This window comes from Rhynchophorus ferrugineus, unplaced genomic scaffold (assembly GCF_030347505.1).
Source record: "Rhynchophorus ferrugineus isolate W39M unplaced genomic scaffold, kcgeb_rfMv2 rfM2, whole genome shotgun sequence".
NCBI lineage: Eukaryota > Metazoa > Arthropoda > Insecta > Coleoptera > Curculionidae > Rhynchophorus > Rhynchophorus ferrugineus.
Window position 1 is genome coordinate 22,029,742 of NW_027472581.1, and position 21,628 is coordinate 22,051,369.

General features: G+C 31.9%; 1 protein-coding gene and 2 non-coding genes across 4 annotated transcripts in view; 1 reads left to right on the forward strand and 2 right to left on the reverse strand.

The window, feature by feature from the left end:
• LOC143191556 (zinc finger protein 1) overlaps positions 1–21,628 on the forward strand; it is a 749,575-nt gene that overhangs the window by 15,433 nt on the left and 712,514 nt on the right. Inside the window, exon 1 of one of the 2 annotated variants that reach the window (XM_076396751.1) lies at positions 20,136–20,253. The exons of the other annotated variant lie outside the window; for it this stretch is intronic. The gene's annotated coding sequence lies outside the window, so the exon portion shown is untranslated. Of the gene's footprint in view, positions 1–20,135; positions 20,254–21,628 lie in introns of those variants that run through there. 2 annotated transcript variants of the gene reach the window in all.
• Positions 5,164–5,245, reverse strand: TRNAS-GCU (transfer RNA serine (anticodon GCU)). The gene has a single exon. It is a non-coding gene; the product is annotated as a tRNA-Ser (tRNA).
• TRNAS-GCU (transfer RNA serine (anticodon GCU)) lies at positions 11,526–11,607 on the reverse strand. Its single transcript has one exon. It is a non-coding gene; the product is annotated as a tRNA-Ser (tRNA).

The following is a 21,628-nucleotide window of genomic DNA, read 5'->3' on the forward strand; positions in this document are numbered from 1 at the left end:
GAGCTTGCAGGTATGTTGATTAGCGATATCTATTGGTTTTTCACCAATTATCAATGTAGGCAAGTGATAACTACCTAAGCTAATTGTTAATTTGGTTTGACTTGCCTACATTCAAGGTAATATATTTTTTTTATATTTGCAGATGACAGTGCAATCCTAACCATTGGAAATAACAACACTGAATTAACCGAAAAGTTACAAAGAGCGATTCCTGAAATATTGTGTTGGATAGTCATCATGTTGGATGTCAGTAACAATAGAATCAAGCATAAGCCAATATATATATATATATATATATATATATATATATATATATATATATATATATATATATATATAAATGAACAAGTAGTGTCATATGGAAAAACAGCCCAATTTCTTGGCATGACCCCTGATTTTAAACTCGGTCGAAGCTACATATTCAGAAAAAAAATGTGATACACTCAAGCTGAAGTACAAATATATTCAACGCTGCCAGTATGCAATAGCTTTTAGTTTTACATTACCAACAAGTCTTGAAATCAGTGTGACTTTCAGTTGTTCAGCTCTGAGGTTATGAGAGTGAAAGTAATAGATATATTATACACAGAATCTGAAACAAAGTACTCCGACATATTGTTGGCGCTTCATGGTAAATTGGTAATGACAGTTTACATAAGGATCTGTAGATAGCAACTGTCGGTCACGTGACCAAGAACTATGCCCAAAGACATGAATAGAGGCTCCAACAGTACATCGTTGTTGAGGTTGTCCAATTCCTAGACTATGACCATAGAGTAATAGAGATGCAACGCAATAGGGGCTCTGGCGCAAAGTTTTGCCCAACATCCAGAGGGCGCCATAATAATAATAATGGTCCATTCAAGTAATTTTATTGGTCCATTATTTAAATATCCATAACAGACCTGTAAGAAAAATATTTTACTATAAAGACATTTGATTGGCTCATTAGTAATACTTGGCACGTGACAGCCTTGACTTCATGTTTAATTGACCAATGAAATTTAAATAAAAAGCTATTTTTTTTTAAATACATTTATTAAATTAAATTCAATTAAATATACATATAAATATAATATTTAAAAAGAAATATAAATATAATCTGTAAAAATAAATAAATATAAATATAGACTATATTGTGTGGCATAATTGTTAAGCCCAAAGAGTCTATCGTAGAGTAAGTACAACATGGGGCAAAAGTCCCGCTACCATGGACTTATTTCCACTGGTTGGCAATAATGCCATGATTATTTTCAATACATATTGTCACTATTTCTGTTCGTTCTTGTGGCGTATCCATAATAAAATTTCTCTAAAAATAGTCTACACAACACTATGGTTAAAGCGAAACTGAGTAGAAAAAAACCAAAATGGTATCGGGAATTTTGCCCCACCCTATGTACATTTTAATTCCGAAAATCTCAGCAAATTAGAATAAAAACAATTAGCTTATTAATGTTAATTGCCATAATAAATTATAATAACAAAAATTTCACGATTTTAACAAAACACAAAAAACACTACAAAAAATAACAGTGTTTTTCATTTAGTTTTATTGAGTTATACAGCGTATACAGAAAACTGCTTAACTGCTGATAAATCAACCTTTTACTGACATTTTATACGTTAAGGAGCATCCATGGGGTAAAAAAGCTACGTTACAAAAATGCCATTTTGAACCGTTTCAACATTGTTTGCTGGGCAGAAATACAAGAGTTTTCTGTGACGCATTGTAAGTGGTTATAAAAAATGGGTCTATGTACACAAATGTACACGAATGAATACAATACGTAGTGTATTAGCTCCTACCAAATGTAATTCCATATGATGCTTAGAGCTTATGAGTTTGCGAGAACAATCTCAATAGTGTTGATAAAAAGATAGAGAAAAAAGTCATCCTTTTGAATGATAACACTCGGTCACACATTGCGCCTTCTAAATGTGTTGAAATACTGTAGGAGTTGCTAGATCGAGTAATTGATTGACAATTAGAGAAAATGGAGAGATCATTACGTCGCTGCCAAAACAACATAGTTCTTTCGACATAATATTAGAATGGTATCAAAATTATAATTTTATTATAAAGAAATATATGGCCTTCCTTGAGCTTATTCCCTGTACGAACATTTTAATTATTCATATTTACATCATTCGATTAATCTTGCGAAAACAAAGCTCATCGTGAAAAACATAAAACCACAACTAAAAAATATTATCAAATATCAATACTTGAAAACGTGAAAGGCCAAACATCAACAACTGTGCGTATTATTTAACAAGGATTATTTATCGACAAGACGATTAGTATTTCAAAATATTTTCAAAAAATGTTTTACAATCGAAATCCTCACTAAAATTGTAGTTTATAATAAAATATTAGACTTATTTTTAACCCGACGAAAAAAATACGACTCCGTCCGCATGGCTTCGATTTCAGGTAGGCAAGGAGTGTCCATATGACGTTTAAAAATTATTACAATGATTGGCTGCCAGAATAACTAGGTCTCACCAGATCTATCTTTCGGGAAAAAATATATATTTTATGTGTCAGTCTGTTAGAGGGGTATTAAATTATCAAAAAACAACGCGTTACGTCAACAACGGTGAGAATACTTTCCGAGTGTCATAATATCTATGTATAAATTCGGTTACTGAACTTTCCTGCTGATTCTATTTGATGTCTGTGTTGTCTGTCTTTGCATAAAATTGTGATCGTGTCCTTTCTATGCGGTTTTATTCGTTAAATTAATTTTATCTTAATTTATATGTTTAAATGTTAAGCTAGAATACTTCCGGTTACTTATTATGGTGTTACTAGGATTGTGAATTGTGGATCATTCACAGTAGATGCCTTAGTTAAAAATTTGAGTGTTTTTACTATTTTGATTTTGGGTCAAAAGTAAAAGACTATTTAAAAATCAACATTTTATTAACGTTATATTAATCAGTCATATATTTTTAGATAACACAGTAATATTTTCATATTTTTCTTTTTAAACTATATTATCAAAATTGCAAAATAGATTATTGATTGTTACTCAAATATGGACTGTAAAGGTGAACTTAAGTAACTTCTAAAAAAAACATTCGTCTAAGGCTTATCTGGTAAGAAATCAAATATGTTTGATAATTTTGATTGATAATTTTGCATTTTGCATCTACAGAGTCAAAGGTATTCTTTTTCTATTATGGCATCATTCTGGCTCAGTGTCTGAATCAAATTCCTCTTCACCTTCACTGTTTATCTCTTCATTGTGGTTTCTTGTTTTCTTATTTCCAAACTTTTTATCTATCCTTTGCCTTTATTTTACTCGTATATCTCTTACAAAAGTTGAAAACAGTATCAACCCTTTCTTTATTAAACCCAAATGCTTTTGTAAATGACGTTCCTGTAGGCTATATAAGTGACAGTTCATCTTGTGTCGTTTCATAAATAGTCCTAATCATGTTTTACCTGCCATATTCACGGAATGGATTTTGCAAGTTGTTACGTTTTCTGCGAAGATCAGCAATTCGTCAATCCGTAAAACTTAATTTCAATCGTCAAAACATATTTCACTAAAACATTTTTAAACTGTGTAACACTGTTTCCCTGACCAATGTGGCAGCCGTTTCTTCTGCAGTAAGCTCAATTTCAATCTTAAACATTGCAAAGTAGTTCTTAGTACTTTGAAAGTTTTTGTTGCTTTTATAGTACCCATTTTCGTCTCGCGAACCATTATTATGGCTTTAATCATTTGTTCTACATCCCAATTTTCTCTTGATTTTTTTATTTTGTCGGTGGCGTTCTGCAAAAATAAATTAAACGAACACTACAAACTGGTCTAGCCACCTAAGTACTAGTACCTAAATATGGGCTAGTCCATATTTAGGGCCATAGCGATAGCCTATATTCGAAATTCTTGATCGAAATAAACTTCACCTTGTACTTTACAAGTCATACATTACAAACAATTAATCAATTGGAAAACATAAAATTAATCTTATATCCTATAAATAAAATATATTGTAACACTGTTTAGCTCTAATTTTCTTAAGACAAAAGTAATATTTTACGTACCTTGCGAAATTTTTAAACAGCGGCAAAACGACAACGTCTTATCTTACTGATATCTGGCGCTGAATTGACGAGGTAGAATGATTGCGATGTTAGGACGAATGAATGCAACAAAAATAGTCGTTTGTTAAATCTTTTCATTGTTTCATGGTCCGTTTACTGATCAGAAAATGTAACAACCGTCCGGAATGACATTATAACCTCACGTTCACAAGTTCAAATTTATTTAGCAGATTTAACTGAAAAAATGTACTTATGTAAACGATTTTAAACTAATATTGAAAACAAATTCAGAATTACTCTTTTGAATATTATTAAAAAATTAACAAAACCAAGAGGATTTGGTAGTTTAAGTCTAACGAAGTCATCGTCATTTAATGATCTATTTGAATGATTCGCATTCCGTGTAAAATATCCCAGCGATAGGACAGACAGTTTTATTTTTCATGTTGTATTTTAATAGTCACTTCTTGATATTGGCTTCGAGGTTGTAGTGGTTATCGTATTTTTGATAAAAATAGATTTTCATATTGGATCTCATACCATATGTAATAAATCTATAAATATCCCGAAATTATCGTAGAATATAAAGGGGAGGGGGGCTTGCATTATTGTTTAGAACACCTTGTGTTAACAATATCGTGTACAATATTTTTCTTGTAAGTAATAAATAACATAGATACAGTTTTCAAAAAGGCAATAAACAAAACTGTTTATTTAATGTCTCATGAATTTTTCCATTTTAGATAAAAGCACATAATTAATATATCATTTAAATATTATGCAATATATTTACTGTGATTCTGTTCCTATTTTCATCTTTATTTAAACTGAGAAGACTAATTGTGTTTAAAGTATTTCTCGCGCAATTACAATCGATTTTTATTGCTGTTTTTTAAATGATTTGTCAGTTTATTTATTTTGTAACTTATTTTATACTTTTATTCTAAACATACAACTGATGAGCAAATCTATATATTACCTGTAGAATAAAAATATCTTAGCTTTCTTTGTTATATTAGTAATTGAAAATTGTAAGTTGATAATCGATGTTTTGTCATAATTAATTTTTGATGATTTTTGATGAAAATGAAAAAATATTTGTACGACGAAGATGGGATTCGAACCCACGCGGATAGAGCCCATTGGATTAGCAGTCCAACGCCTTAACCACTCGGCCATCTCGTCTCTCGATCTCTATTTATATATTAAGTTTCTGGTAATCAGGCTGCATTCTCAGTGAGTAAACTATTATATATTTTTAATACAAACATATAACTAACTGCCTGTTATTTTATACGAATATATAAAATTAATTCAATTTATTTTCAAACTATGTTTGCAAAAGCGATTATTTAGCACACAATAATTTAAGTCATAGCTAGTAAGTACGCTGGACAATATCTCACGAAATTATCTCCACGAAGATCACTTGTCAGTCTGTAGGCTTCATGTACTATTAAAGCTGACCAAAGTGGTTGAGTTTTGTGATCCGGATCTCGTTAAATAGTATGCTGTAACAAAATAATTCTGATACCTAATATCGTCTTTAAAATGTTATAATAAAGAGCGGCAACAACAAATGATTTGATATTATTACGTCTTAACCAACACCGCCTTATCATGTTTTCACTAACAATACTAATAATGTAATATTTAAATTATTTTTATTTTGATAAAAAGAGGCAGAATGCTTTCTGATGCGTCGGAACATATAACCCAATGAATCTATAAAATTTGATTTGCGTTGGTACTGATCGACCCTATTGTCAAATGTTTTCGAAAACGTTAGTGATAACAATTAAAGATATATGTTTTTATGACCATGTTTTGTTTTGAGAATATTGAATAGGCATATATAGATATCTAACTAAAATTATTATCTTGTAAATCAGATATATTGTTCGTAAAGCTTTGAAACTTTGGAAAGATCCGTCAAGATATATCTTGACGTAAAATGAGTATAATGATGCCACCTGATGCTTCTTGTAAAATCAAAGCAAAATTCTTCATCGGAAAAGATGGCGAAAAGAAGTTAACTACATTGATATATGTAATTATAATAGTCTGTAGTTTGATGGGAGTGCGTTTATGTGTCTTTTCTTTAGAAAAAGTTTGGTCTTTTGTTTTAAACCCTATATGTTTCTTAATTGACGTAAGTATGGTTCCAATAAGATCGTAAGATTGTTAGCTCTTTTATAATTATCAAATTAATTGCAATCAGCTTATTTATCAAGAAATGACACCACCTGGTTGCTCAAGCACTCAAAGAGTTGCTGAGCGTGGGGAAAAGAATCCAAATTGAGGCTGTAGGGCAATGGAAGATGGATTGACGATCTAATCGATCCCTAATCCATGGACTTCTGACACAAGCGTGGTAGTTTAATGTGTTAAGCCACCAAGGATTGTCATAGCCGTTTATTCAGCTGTACACTGTTGGAATCTGGGAACACCAAAGCTTGGGAATCCGTTTACTCACTGACGCTCTTTCGAATTACTTCTCACAAACACGTTGAATTACACTCCAGTTATTGGTTCCAGACGAATATAGCGTTGTATCATTTCATTTGAAATATAGTAAGGCGCATCGACAACGGCCATCCGTTTGTCGAGTATGTGCTTCTTCCAAGTCAGATGTCGATCTAGGTGCATACCTAGATGTTTAACATCTTCTACTTGCGAGATTTGACAATTATTGATATAAACTGGTAGACATGTTCTTCTACGGAATGTAAAATTTATATTGGTGGAGTTTGTTTCGTTGGGTTTAACAGGTTAATTGAAAAGTCCCCAGCCTACCATTGTAAATTTTTTTTGCCAAAATTAGTTTTTTTTAATCACCATAATTCCCTTCAAGGGTGATACACTGATTATAGCGACCTTCCAATTTTTCGAATAAATTTTTGTAGTACGATTTGTTTTTTGCTTCAAAATAGGCCTCAATTTCGTCAATTACCTCTTCATTCGACGAAAATTTCGACATGCTTTTGAGATCTGAGAACAAGAAATGGTCGCTGTGGCCAGATCTGGGGAATACTGTCGATGAGGAAGCAATTCGAAGCCCAATTCATGGATTTTTGACACGGAGCGTTGTCTTGGTGAAGCAGCACGTTGTTTTTCTTCAAATGCGACCGTTTTTTTGGCGATTTCGTCCTTCAAATGGTCCAATAACGCTATGTAATAGTCCCTGTTGATGGTCCTTCATTTTTTAAGGTAGTCAATAAAAATTATTCCATGCGATTTCCAAAATACAGACGCCATAATATTGCCAGCCGACTGTTGCGTTTTTTCATGCTTCGAAGCAGGTTCATCGTGTGCAGTCCACTTGTATGAGTGTCTATTGGATTTCAGAGTGAAATGACGGAGTCATGTTTGATCATCAATTTGTTGTTGTTTTTGGTCAAACGTGAACCCACTTTACACACAGCTTTCTCATACCCAAATATTCGCGATTGATATGATGTATACATTTAGTTGATATCTCTAGAGTGTCTGCTATTTCATTAAGTTTCAATTGACGGTCATTCAAAATCATTTTGTGGATTTTTTAAATGTTTTCTTCGCCAACAACCTCTTTTGGGTGTCCACTGCGTTCACAGTCTTTGGTGCTCATTTCACCACGTCTAAACTTAGCATACCAATCCGTGATGGCTGATTTTCCTGGAGCCAGTGTGCGAACACTCGGCATCAAGCCAAGTTTTTGCTTCAACTGTATTTTTTCCCTTTAAAAATCAACATTTTATTAACACGCGAAGTTCCTTTATATCCATTTTTTTTTCACAATAGCACAAGTTGATTCACTCAAAATGCTATAATTAACAAACTAATAATCCGACGGCTGTCAAATTTATATACGGATTTAGGGGCTAACTAAAAAACATACGGTTTTAATTCTAGTAGCTCCATCTATGTGTCAGGCTCGGGACTTTTCAATTGACCTGTTAATAAGTCATATTTTCAATCACATTTGTATTTAATTTAGGTGTGTTTATAGATTGATTGATGCTCTGGATGGATGTTCATGAGAGGCTAAGAGACAGGCCGTGTCGTTTGCGTATAATGCTACAGTGTTTATTTTTGTACCTTGCTCTATCTTGCGGAACTCCTGAATATATTGCACCTAATTCGGTATGCTCATCGCCTTGTTTTACAGTAAAATAACGATCTCTAAGGTAAGATTTTAGTAGCTCATAATCGGGATGAGGGAGAATTTTGTCTAATTTAACCTGCAATCCCGTATACCATACTTTATCAAAACGCGGAGAGATGTTAACTTTCAAATAAATTAAAAATGTTGTTTTAAACCTTATACCTTTCATAACTTTAACACAATACATTTCTAATTAAAACAAGCAAAATAACCAGATGATTACTAATGAATTAAACAAATACAAGCTATTTTAATACACTCCTATTTCCGAAATCACCTACGCCCAGACAAAATTGAAGCATTAGTCTACGACAGCACCAACAAATACCGCATTCAATTTACGAAATTTTTTCGTGTTAAAATTTGATTTATGCGGACGAATATACAACGCTGCGCCTTATAAATTAACATCGATTTTATATGTCATATCTCTTAAAATAGATGTTAATAAGAGCGCCAACGGAAAAACGGACTCGGAACTGAATGTTACGCGTTCCCCTATTCCGTTAATCTCGCCGCAAATGTCATTACTTGTAAATTACCGCGGTAACTGTAAACTTGCCTAGGTACGAGAATAAATCGTTAGGTGTTAAAATATTGCAGGTTCCTGCTGTTTTATGCTGGAGCGAAGCGAATGATGTTAAACACGCACACGAACGCGAAGATTAAAATAACCTCAAGGTATGTAGAGGTACCTGAAATGAAACGTCTAAATTTATACCAAACATCGACTCGATCAACTTTATTTTCGGCCAAATGATTTGTTTGGTCGTTACGTTTTTCCCTGTTTATTTTTTATTGCTTCATATTCATTTCGGTCGATGCTCGATCGCGGATGTATGTGGTGACGTCCAAAGGTATTGAAAATGTTGAGGCCGCCAAATGTTTGAACAGTTTTTACGTTCCTATAGATATATTAGTCACAATAAATAGAAAACACAGAAGGAGATCTTCTGTTATGCTTAGGCTTTATAACATTTCAACGCTTCAGTCGTCAAATATTACCAAATACACCGGGAAAATATATTATAAATTAAAGTAAAGGGTACTACTTGATATTACAATTTTTATATTTAAAAATTCTTCAGTGTTACTTCAGTTAAAACATTTAACAGATATTTAATGAAAATTTCTATAATAGCGTTTAATGTTAAAATAACGGTAATATTTTCAGGCTTTTTTTAATATATTGTAAAGTTTCTATTTACCAAGGAGAGTTTATCTGGACTGGACCTACTGTTTAACGTGGGCTCCGAACCACGGTCTTCGGCATTAGGCCTACCTTCTGGCCAGTGATCAATTTAGAAACCATCCCAGAAGATATCCGATCTTACCCATCCGGGTTACTGGCGTGACTGGGATGGTTATTCCTTGTCGGATTTTCCACGGGATGGTTATTCCTTGTCGGATTTTCCACTATGGCCTATAAGAACATTACAGTTGCTACTACAAACATAAAGTACATCCAATGCCCAGCAGGATTCGAACCCGTGACTATCGCAGTCGGCTTGTTTATGGGTTTAAATACAGCGATAACAATATAAAATATAACTGAGATGTTTTGTTCAATTGCACGTTTTGTATATTAGGTTAGATTTAACGTTATTTTTAACGTTTTGAAACATCGAACAAAATCAACTATGGAATATTTAATGAGTAGTTAGGGTTTAGGGTTTACTAACAACTGAAGCACTCGAATATTTGATTCGTTAGTGACTTGTTCATTCAAATATTTCTTTTGTTACCCGTTTTATACTTTTTAAGTCGTCACCACTAAAGCTAAAGCAGTTTCTCGGAATTCTTTTTTTTTTAAGAATTATTATTGAAAGTATATACATTTAGATTAATAAATAGCAATACTCTTTTCTCTGAGAGATAATAGGAATACATTATTTATATATTTAATTAATTAAAAATTAATATCAAATTTAGTAGCACGGTTTTATTTATAACTAAATGCAGAATGTCTTTATGTGACTTTATCAGAAAGATGTTCTTTCTTTTAAATATTTTCAATTTTCTTTCGAAGGCTTTCAATAATGCTTGTCCCAATCCTTTAAATATTAAAGTTTCTTGTTTTGGCAATTTTTTTTCATATTCAATTTTCAAAACCTACTTTACTGTATCAGATAACTTGCTTTAAATTAAAAAACGATGTTTGTGCTTACTTATCTTTTTGTAGAGTCTGGTCTACATAAACAACTAAAATTTGTGATTCCAATGTTGAACTTGCGCCATGTTTTCCTTCTCAAATGTTAAAGATAAAGGCTAAATAATGTTACCTATTAATCTAAATTATAGTTATCTAAAATCTAAGTCTGAATTAAAACATCTAAAGTACAATGATATACGTTGAACAATAATAAAAGGAATTTCATTTCATAGACATTGTTTCTTGAATCTCGTAAGAAATCGGATTAAGCTTCCTTACACATCAAATACATCAAAAGCTCAAAAAATAATTTACTCATGGTCAAGCTAATCCAAGGGCTAGTTACAGATAGTAACCTTTATAACCTAAAATCAAACAAAATTGTAAATTTCGTATGTGTGTTTCTGTAAAACTGAATTAAGAATTGACATAAATTATTAGGAAAGATACAAATGTTGCACGAACCATAGCAAAGTATCAGATGCCGACTTGGTTGGAGCAGTGGTAAAGGCGACAGGACGATCCACCTATTGTTGCGATAGTCGCGGGTTTGAATCCTGCTGGGGCATGATCGTGAATTTATGTTTGTTATTGTTTAATATTTGTGATGGTCCTAGGTAAGATTGCAAAATCCGACAAGGAAAATGATCCCAGTCACGCCAGTAACCAGGCTGGGTAAAACCGGATGTCTTCTGGGATGATTTCTAAGTTGGTCACTCACCAGCCGGTAGGTTTAACGCCGAGGACCGTGGTTCAGAGCCCACGTTAAACTGTAGGTTCGGTCCAGATAAACCTTCGTTGGCAAAAAGTTGGCTTTCCTGTGGTGTATATAATGCGTCATGAATAGCAAAATAGTTCTATAATATTTAATGTGTTGGTTTAACTAGTACCCTAACTAAAAAACAAGTTACATGACGATCTTATTTCATCGATTTTCTGACAGTATCAATATTCCCGTAACATCAACTAAACAACCTTTACGGAATTCGTACTAATATACGTCACCACTAAAGTCGCAAATCATTAATAAATATTATGATGACTGTTGAGTTTATACATGTAGTGGAATATCCAAGAATTAGCGAGTAACATTTTATTGCATACTAAGTATAATAATTTTATTTACATTTAAATTTGAACAAAGTGAGGCCCGAAAAAAGGTTTTGCGACGAGGATGGGATTCGAACCCACGCGGGCAGAGCCCATTGGATTAGCAGTCCAACGCCTTAACCACTCGGCCACCTCGTCAGTGATTCTCATTTCATATACTAGATTATTAAAGCTTATCCATTCGTTTATATGATATATATCGGATATGTATGATGCATCAACTGAAAAGTTCCCAATAAGTGATGCCATTAAGCCCATTAAGAGAATTGAGTGAAATCATGTATTTCACCAATATCTCTGTAGTTTCTTTATCGATTGATGCTTCATTATTTCAAAATAATCCAGCACTTCTGCAATTGAAGCAGTTGACGCATTCTATCAAAAAAAAAACAATTGATGCTGTCCAAAAATTGGCAGTATTAATGAAATTTAATAACTGTAGGGAAGAATTTATTTGATGAGTTTTGGTAAAGACTAATATTAATTTCGACAGCCGGTAATAATTGTGTGATCACGCACATCGCACATCTCGAATCCCAGTTAAATTACATTTCTACTAAATTACATTTTTTGTGATATTTGATTGTTGCAGTTCCAATAAATAGTTGGGTAATTGAATGTTTTCACCAACCTGTAGTGTAAAATACTAAACCCGAGTTATATTTATGTGAAATATACATATAATCCTGCATCTTGACAGTATAATTCCCTTTTAATCGGTTTCTTAATAAATAAAATCAAAAAACAAACAATGTATTTATGAATAGCTGTGGAACGTAACCATTTATCAGAATCTATTTTTAATTCTTACATTTCTATAGGTTTTTTTTCTTCATTTGAATCAATTGCTTATGTTTGAGTCAGTGTAATAGTAATATTAAATTTAAAAACAAAACAAAACAAAATATATTTGAAAATACTATTGATTTATCATTATTTAGTAAACTTTTTCGTTAGTTTGTTCACATAGATGATATAAAATATAGAATAGTGAACATAACTAACTTGTATGGAGGCAAGTAAGTTTAGAATATTTTTGAAATTAATTAATAGATTCAATCGTTAAACTGAGTTTGTTTCTGCTGCTGAATGCTTGATTTTTATGTTGCATTTCATAGTTCTGCTAACTGGTGAACAAATGCTCATCGTATTATTCCGCAAAGATCCAAGTTACGTAATTTTACTTATTACTACTTTCGTATTACTTCAATTGGTGAAATGAAACTGGCATTTCTTAAAACAAAATTTGGCAAATTTTATTTGTTTTGATACATCAATTGGATACCGAATTTGATTCGAAATATAATGAGTTTTGCAAGCTTCATTGAACCAAATCCGAATATAGCCGAAATGCTACTGTCTACTATGGATTTATATGGCAGGTTATTGACCAATAATTCTTTGTGCAGCGGACTTGGCAGATCAAGGTATTTCAAGCTCCCTGAACTCTTCGCGATATTCACAGCTTAGTCCTAGATCACAACACAATCCTTCAAAGAATGGCTAATCCTTGCTAACTCGCGAAATTCTCTCAATTGTTTCCTGGAACAAAAGTTCATCCACCCCGTAGCAATCGACTCACTGTCAATTAGCCGTACCCCCTATCTGAATGGCTTCAGGATAAGTTTACTGAAGATCCCTTCTCACAGTGGTATACCGAGAAAGGCTTCGCTGTCTATCAAATATATTTGTATTCGTATTGACCTTATTCCATTCGTTTCTTGTTGCCATTCGTTTCTTGTTGCAGAAGGTCAATCACAACATGCTCTTTGATGTTAAAGCCGATTTTTTCTACTCTCTTCGCATTCCTGATTGAGATTGAGTTACTGTTGTTTCTTACACAGTCAGTTGATGTTTTCGAGCCATGTGAGTCTCTGTGACCTTCCCGTCACTGTGAGTTTTGTCACCATGCCCGTATTTCAGTCTACCACATACTGAGCGACAGTCTTGTGCTAACCCAGAGCAGAGCTATGTATGTGCTGCAAAATTTTAGAAATTTCTTAATAGTCAACAATGTCTACTTCGTTATGGTTGTGTTTATAGTCCTGTATTAGTGTCCATTTTTAAATTATATATGCACTATTTATACTTTTAGCCCATGTTTGTATTATCAATTTAATTTGTTTATTAATTTATTTTTTTGTATATACACTTTATGTCTGTCCCCGTCCCCTTTATATCAACACCGTAGTGTTTTATAGTCACGAATTGACGACATCCGTCAAAGTGACAAAAAAATACTATATATACGATTACTTCGTAATATTTTACACGAAATGTGATAGGTAATATAGCAACGTAATATTCCTTCCAAACATTTATTTGCTACTAAAGAGCTGTTATGTTTAAGCTGAGGCGTCGAATGGTGTGTCAATTAAAGTGTTTTTGTTTGATTTTTTTACTTTATTTTACAACATTTTAACATGAGAAAATGCCGCCAAAGTTCATTATGTATTAGTGAAAGTTACAATTTATCAAACATGTGGTTTGCAGTTGTTAAAACTGGTAATTTTGTGTAAGAAATACTTTTATTTCTTGGTAAATAAAATACAAATGTTCAACAAAATATTATATTGGTCTTGATAATATAGGTAATTACAACGGTGATTACAATAACATTCGTTTAACTACATCAACAAGTACGCTTTGAGAGGCTCTAAGAAACTATATGATTCCCGGTCAAGGTGCCGGCCTTTTTTATCCAAAAAGTGTACATCTCAGCATTCTCATCGATTAAGCGAATGAGTAATCAGGTGCCTTTTACGTAATTCCTCAACAATGCCGTTCTATATTTTCTTACATTTGATTTGCAAGGTAATAAACCAGCCTGGTCAACCTACAAAGTTCAGTGAGGGAGATTTAAAAAAAAAAGTTCAATGAGGGCTCATGTAAATACTGAGGTAAATACTTTCAAGCCTGGTGAATTATAAGCCACGAAGGAAATTGGTTCAGTCACATATTGAAATCGAAGAACATTGAGAGCGGCGCTTTTCTATTTGTACTTTGCTGCTTCACAGACAATAGAGGAGCAAATATATAACATTAAGTCATCACCTGTAATAAAGGCAGATCTATTTTTATATTCCAAAACGTAGACAGTAATTGCTTGAATTTGACGAACCAACTACTAGGGATATTGGTAAATATCGATATATCTCCGATATTTTTAAAAAAATATAGATATATCGATATAACGAAGGAAGAAAATATCGATATTTTTAAGAAAAAATAAAAATAGTGAAATATTAGCCTAAAAAAATGTTTGTCTAAATTTCCTAAAGAATAATGATATATGTTAATATATTCAAAAAAAAATCGAAAAATATCGGCTGAAAAAATATCGATATATCGATATATCGCCCAAAAATATCGATATTTTTTCTGCATCCCTACCAACTACATCTCTTGCAAATCCGTCTACTGTGATTTACTATGAATCACGAAATAACTCTATAACTGGAGATCAGGGACCACTACCATTACGAGAATACTCATTGACATGTTTCAAAATATACTGACAATATTTAAAGATAATCCAAACAATATAAGTTCTTTATCAGAGAACGCTACAAATTAATTCCAATATCTATCTAATTTAGATTATTACAAATATAATTTTACCTTAAAATTAATATTAACTTTAGCAAATCTAAAAGAACAACCGATGATAAACTCGGACCAACAACATCGCATTTATAGCGTTATGGATGATGTTATGTCTTTTCGCATTTTATTTTCACTTTTACGTAAATAAACAACATATTTTACGGGAGTCGGGCGTGGTCCGATCCGCTGGCTTCTTTTAATGTTTAGCGGTAATTTATAATTTTATTTCTTCCTGCATTTTAGTTTTGAACATAACGAATAAATATTTTGAAAATAAGGTAGGCTGCCAAATCGGTTTCAAATACGGACGGCTAATGGAAATATTTATAGGTAACCGAAATATATATATTGATAGGTTTCGATATATATTTCGTCTAGTTGTCGGCACCTCCGTTTTTTATTCGGTCTTCTTTTTGAATTGGAAATATATTATTTGTTTATGTTGGAAGAAACGATGTGGGTTAACGAAATAATTTCGGTTGCCATAGTTTTTCAATTTTATTATTACCATATTTTTTAATATTGAATGAATAACATTTCATCTGGTGAGAGCTTGAATGAGTTGTCGCTTTTTTCCAGACGCAGTGGTTTATGATAATACTAGGTCGATCAAAAAGTTGCGAAATTTTCAATAAATTGAAATTAATTAAAATGATTTGTAGTTGTGACAATTGCTGTATTTTTTCAGTAAATTACATCGTTGAAGTGGGCCTTGGAAAGCTCTGGAAAATACCTATGTTTCTTATTCCGGCATTTAGAAAAAATCAGTTTAAAAATTCGTAATAATAATTTAATTTTATTATTTTACTAGAGTTAATCTAACAAGATTATGTCAAAAAAAACTGCAATAGTCTTTTGGATAATTTCTGAATACTAACTCGCCTTCATACAACTTCTTGGTTATATTTGGAAAACCCTTTTTATCATTCTTAAAATTCCATTCAAATACGTTTTGGTTGAAAACCATATAGCTCGCAATTCTGGTTATGTTCTTATGAAAGATGGAATAGTAAGTCATCAATGCGACAGGATTGTCTTTCTACTGTTATGATGATATTAAAGACTTATACATACATAGATCTAAACAAGTACTATCTAGAAGATTAAAAAGGCACCTTTTTACCAAAGTGCAGAGAATTTTTGTCGTTGAACTTGTTCCAATTTCCTCTAAAGTAGAGCATATATATGGACTCGTGGACTTTTACTGCACTCGTTTATTAAGGGTTTAGTCTAGAAATTTCAAAAAATCGATTTTTTCGAACTTCTAATCTAGTATAATCCCTTAAAATTAATCTGCGATTGAAGCCTATAAAAGTTGTGGGATTGTTACGGTCATTGGGCCAGTATTGATTTAGTTATCTTTCAATATAATTTTTTGTTACTCTCAACAATTAATGGTTATTTCGTAACATGGAAATTATATTTTTAGCGAAACTATTAACTCTAATAATTAATAAGATAAGAAAAAAATACCATCTACAAAAAAAGATAATATTGTAGATGACAAAACAAAAACTAAGATTGCTCTGTAGACTTTGTAGAGTAATGCTCAATATGATGGAATTGTCTTTTTTTAGGAATCTGTCTATTTATAGAATAAAGGTACGGCAAAGACTAAGATTTCAACAGTACATTAAACAATATATCTAGTTTAGTTAACGGTAAATAAGATTCCAAATCACATTTCACATATTCCCTGCTGCACCATTTTTTTTTAAACTATTAATATTTTTTATATTTGATATCTATATTCGTATATAGAACTTCTAAATCCTTTTTTTTAATTTACATATTTACATATGTAAACTCGGTCCTTGTGTATTTTCCAATTAATAACCTCTAATTATTATCAGTAATGTTTGAGGCAACTGATAGCATTCTGTATCTTTCTAAGTCGTATAAAATGAGAAGAAAAAATCCGCTACGAGTTTAAAACAAATTTTACATTTCTACAAACTGCAAATGGCAATATATTCAAAGTATGATGTACATTGGAATGTTTTGTTGGGCGGGCTATAGCTTCATTTTTGCGTACATCTATATCCAAAGGGTTCGAAACAGTTATTTGTGCATAGTTTACATGCAACTAGCCTTCCATAATCTTGCGTAACTTTGGTATTTAGATGAATAGAATGAACAAAGCCAAAATTATCCTTGATCAACAATTACAGTATAGATCAATAATCAATATCATTCCCATTTTTAGTCGCCTATATTGTTTTTCAGTTTTGCCAAGGAAAAACTACCTAATATTGTTTATTTCTGATGAGATTTCAAACACAACTATTCATAAAAGTATCAAATATGTTTTATAGTATGAAATGTCGCGGCAATACTGCATGAGATACACTACAGTCGCTTAGATTATAAGCAATTTTTATAGAGCCAGCTTGGTGGCGCTGTGGTAAAGGCGACAGGACGGTCCTCCTGGTATTGCGATAGTCGCTGATTGGAGCCTTGTTGCAGCATGGTCGTAATGTTTGTGATTGTTTAACATTTGTAATTGTCTGAGGCCGGATATCTACTGGGATGATCTGGGAAGTTGATTACTCGCCAGTCGGTAAGCTTAATGCCAAGGACCGTGGTTCAAAGCCCATGTTAAACAGTAGGTCCAGTCGGTCCAGATAAATTCTAAAAGGTAAAATGGGGACTTACATACATATCATATATATATATATATATATATATATATATATATATATATATATATATATATGTTTATAAATATATATATATACATATATGAGTAAAATTAGAGACTCACGAATCTCATAAAATGTCAAGAATAAAGAATAATAAGCGAAAATAGAAAAACATTCTTTGAATATTTATCTAAAATTTTACACACTGGTTCAAATTAATCCTAATTCTTATTTTCTGATTAAATTAAATAATAGGTGCATTGTAATATGAACGACATACCTTTTTTCAGAACTGTTTTGATATTTTTTTGTCAGTTTGCATGCAATGCAGAATGTTACGTGATGTTTCTGTAAATGCGTGGCGAAATTGTTATAAATAGGTTATTTTAACAATCCGTTTGAATTCGTGTTATGACTTTAAATTTACTATAGAATTGTTCGGCTACATGTGTTCGTAATTTCCCGTTTCAAAAACTGGCTCAACACGTACGTAATCATTGAAAAATGCTCGTTATTAAATTAGTCAAGACCCACGGCTTGAATACAAAACTCCGGATAATTGCTTATACAGCGCATCAGATCTGTTTGGCCAAAGTGTAAATAATTATATTTGTTGTTTTATCTCCATTTCTCTTATATTTTATTGTTTTGAAATTTTATATCAAATCTGAATCTTTCTAAAATAATTTATTCACATTTTCCATGTATGTAAGTATTTTGATCAGCGATATCTATCAGTGAAAATGGAAGTATGAATGTAAACAACTAACCTATCTGTGAAACTCGATGGTTTTGATGCTTCACTATATAAAATAAAAGTTTCCTATGCGTTAATTACACGCTCCAAATATCATTTTCAACTTGTCAAATATTCTTAGTAATCATGACGCTATATTAGATTTCAGTTGTTAAGTTTGCCTGATTTCTACAGACAGACAGAGAGGAGGTTTTGTTATTATTAGGGTGATAATATCGTGGTATTCAGCTGGTCCTCTGATTCACATCATTGACCGGTTTAGTGCGGATGAGTATCGCTAAAACCTCAATGATGAAGCTGCCAAATACCTCTATACGCACAATAGCCAGATCTCAAGGGCAGTATTTTAAAAACAAAAGGTGGCTCAAAATCTTATTAATACCCTGTATGCAGTTATCTTTAGTTTATAAAACGAAAATGTCTTTTTACTCGTTTTAAAATTAAACCTGATGTTTCTGTAATTCTATTCAATTAGATTATTTTAACAATCTGTCTAGCATTCATGCTAGATTTCAGTTTTAGTATGGGAGTGTTTACTTACGTTTATTTGTAATTTTCAATTCGAGAAAATGACTAGATGCGTACGTAATCTTTAAAAATGTACCTACTTAAGTTAACACGTTTACATTCCATTATACGTTTTTTTTAATAAATTATTTGCACTAACAATGTAATATATTTATATAGTCTATTCAAAGAAATGTTGGACATGTCATCAAGATGTTTAATGTATTGTCTGCCACAATTTGTAAATTCGTTTCAGAATCGGACAATATTTTCTTTCTCATTTTATTCTAGTTAAACAGACAATGCTGTCTGATCAGTTCCAACACGTAAACCAATGAGCTTGTCAAAGCCGTCGGGTTGTCAGGTGTATGCAAAATTCTTGAAAGCAATAGTGATAAGTGGTTAGAACACTAACCTATAAACTATTGTGGCTATATAAGAAACTGTAGTTTTTATACGTACTATGATGTTAAAATACATTATATTTGATAACATATTTGTTGTACTATTTTATTTAGATTAAAATTTTGTTGTATGTCAAAGCCAAACTGAACTAAAACTCAGAGTTGATGGGGCAACATTGCGGCGTTTTAACGTCACAAATATAGATGACGTATATACAATATAACTTTGAATAAATTATACATAAATGTCTTCTACTGTCAATGTTAATGAACTAACAAATATTTTATCAAAAAATAATTTATTTAGTACAGATTTGAAATAACTTGAAGGTCTCTGTGAAGCCTCCAACTGTAGTCTGATTAAGATTCTCAATTTTCGTTGGTCCTATTGAAATAGTCCATCTCCATCTCCCAAAGTGGTCGAAGTGGAGGGAGAATGAAGAAAATTTATTTTTAGACATATTGGACAACCTAAAGTTTGAAGTGTTTTTTAGCATTCTTTTAATAATTTGTTTACAACTAAAGTCGTCATGGTTACTAAAAATAATTCTGTGACTTTTATGAAAGCAGTCCACTCTTTGTTTGAGGATCCGTCATGGTCGTGATGAATTTTTGTCATTAGCCGTCTAGTTTCGGGTCTGACGAAAACACCTTCCTTTACTTTTGTTTCCGAGCGTCCTGGAAAATCTGAATAAATGTTGAAGCAAAATCTATCTTGGAGAAGTGGTTCTTGAAATTGTTTTATTAATCCTAACTTTATGTGTAGTTGTGGTTCAAGAATTTTATGTGGGGATACCAAGGTTTCTTAGTGGATGTTTCTTTTCACCAACTTTAAGCTCTCTCGGGCAGCTTTCTATAGACATATAAGGTAAGAGAATTTAAAAACTTTATTTTGAGTATCTATGAAAACATGCCATTGCTCTGTATCCTATTGGTCCTTAAATGTATTTCCTGGCAAAAAATCGTGACGTCCTGAAATTTTTCCTATATTATTTTCGATTTTAATACATCGCAATACATGGAAATCAGTTGAAAATACGCAAACAGTTTTTTTTTGTTGCGGACCTGTACAAATTTTTAATATATGTTACTATAATAATATACAACAAGGAAGTCATAACACATTCATAATGAAACATTATTATTCCTGTAGGCATTCTTCAGGTGATTTTCGTCCAGAGCATACTAACCCGATAGCACTCTTACTTACTAATTCTTACGTAGATTGCAAAAGTTGAGTTCCTTATATAATGTCCTCAACAGACAGAGATATGAACCCACATGTCGTTTGCCAACGTGGGAAGAAATCGACAATCAACAATGGACATTACTTTAAATAAAGTAAATTGTGCCAAATTATCTTAATAAAGCTGTAATACTATAAAAACTGATTTTGAACACTGTATAAGTTACAACGCCTTATCTACAAAATTATCTATCAAAAAATATTTTTATAAATTCTTATTTAGATTTAAAAATAAACTTATAGTTGTTTTTTTTTTGTTTCAGGTAACAGAAAACAAATAGGTCTAAGCGGTAAAACAAGTGAGTGTGTTCCACGGTGACGGTCTGTCTTTTTTTGTTTTATTTTTTCGGCACATTTTTCGTGCGCATTCATCAGTTGTAATGATTTCGGAAAATCGTTAAGTCGTCTCGTTTCGGCGTTACATTAATAAAGTTGACAGTAACACCTCACCGGAGGCAAAACAAATACGAAACGGAAAATATTTTGGCTGCCGTCGTGTTTTCATACCTGGAAAGCGTCGTCTGGCCAAGAAGCTCGTAATGATGGAGTGCGAATTATTATTAATAGTATTTATTTATTTTATATTTATTATTGTTGGCTTCATATTGTTTAAGAATATGATTTTATGTATTTTATTATTAAATTGGGCTGATAAAAACGATGGTTTCATAATTTAACGAAATGGTAATTAAGGTAGAAAATGTATTTTCTAGAGAACTAATTATTTAAGATGGTTTTCAAAGCACCTCTAAATTCATACAATACTCATAAAGTAATGCATCGAAAAGTTCGCAAGTTTCTCACGTATTTGTCTGATGTTATTTTCACCATACAAAGATCGCTGGGGTTAATACGGTGGATGTTACAATAAATTTATGTTAATCCTGTACATATAATCACTAATAAGTAATTTACATTGATAAGTGTTTTTATGAAAAATCAAACAATTTAGAAAAAATTAATTTCTTTTCCAGGTAGAGTTTTTCATTCAAAATTG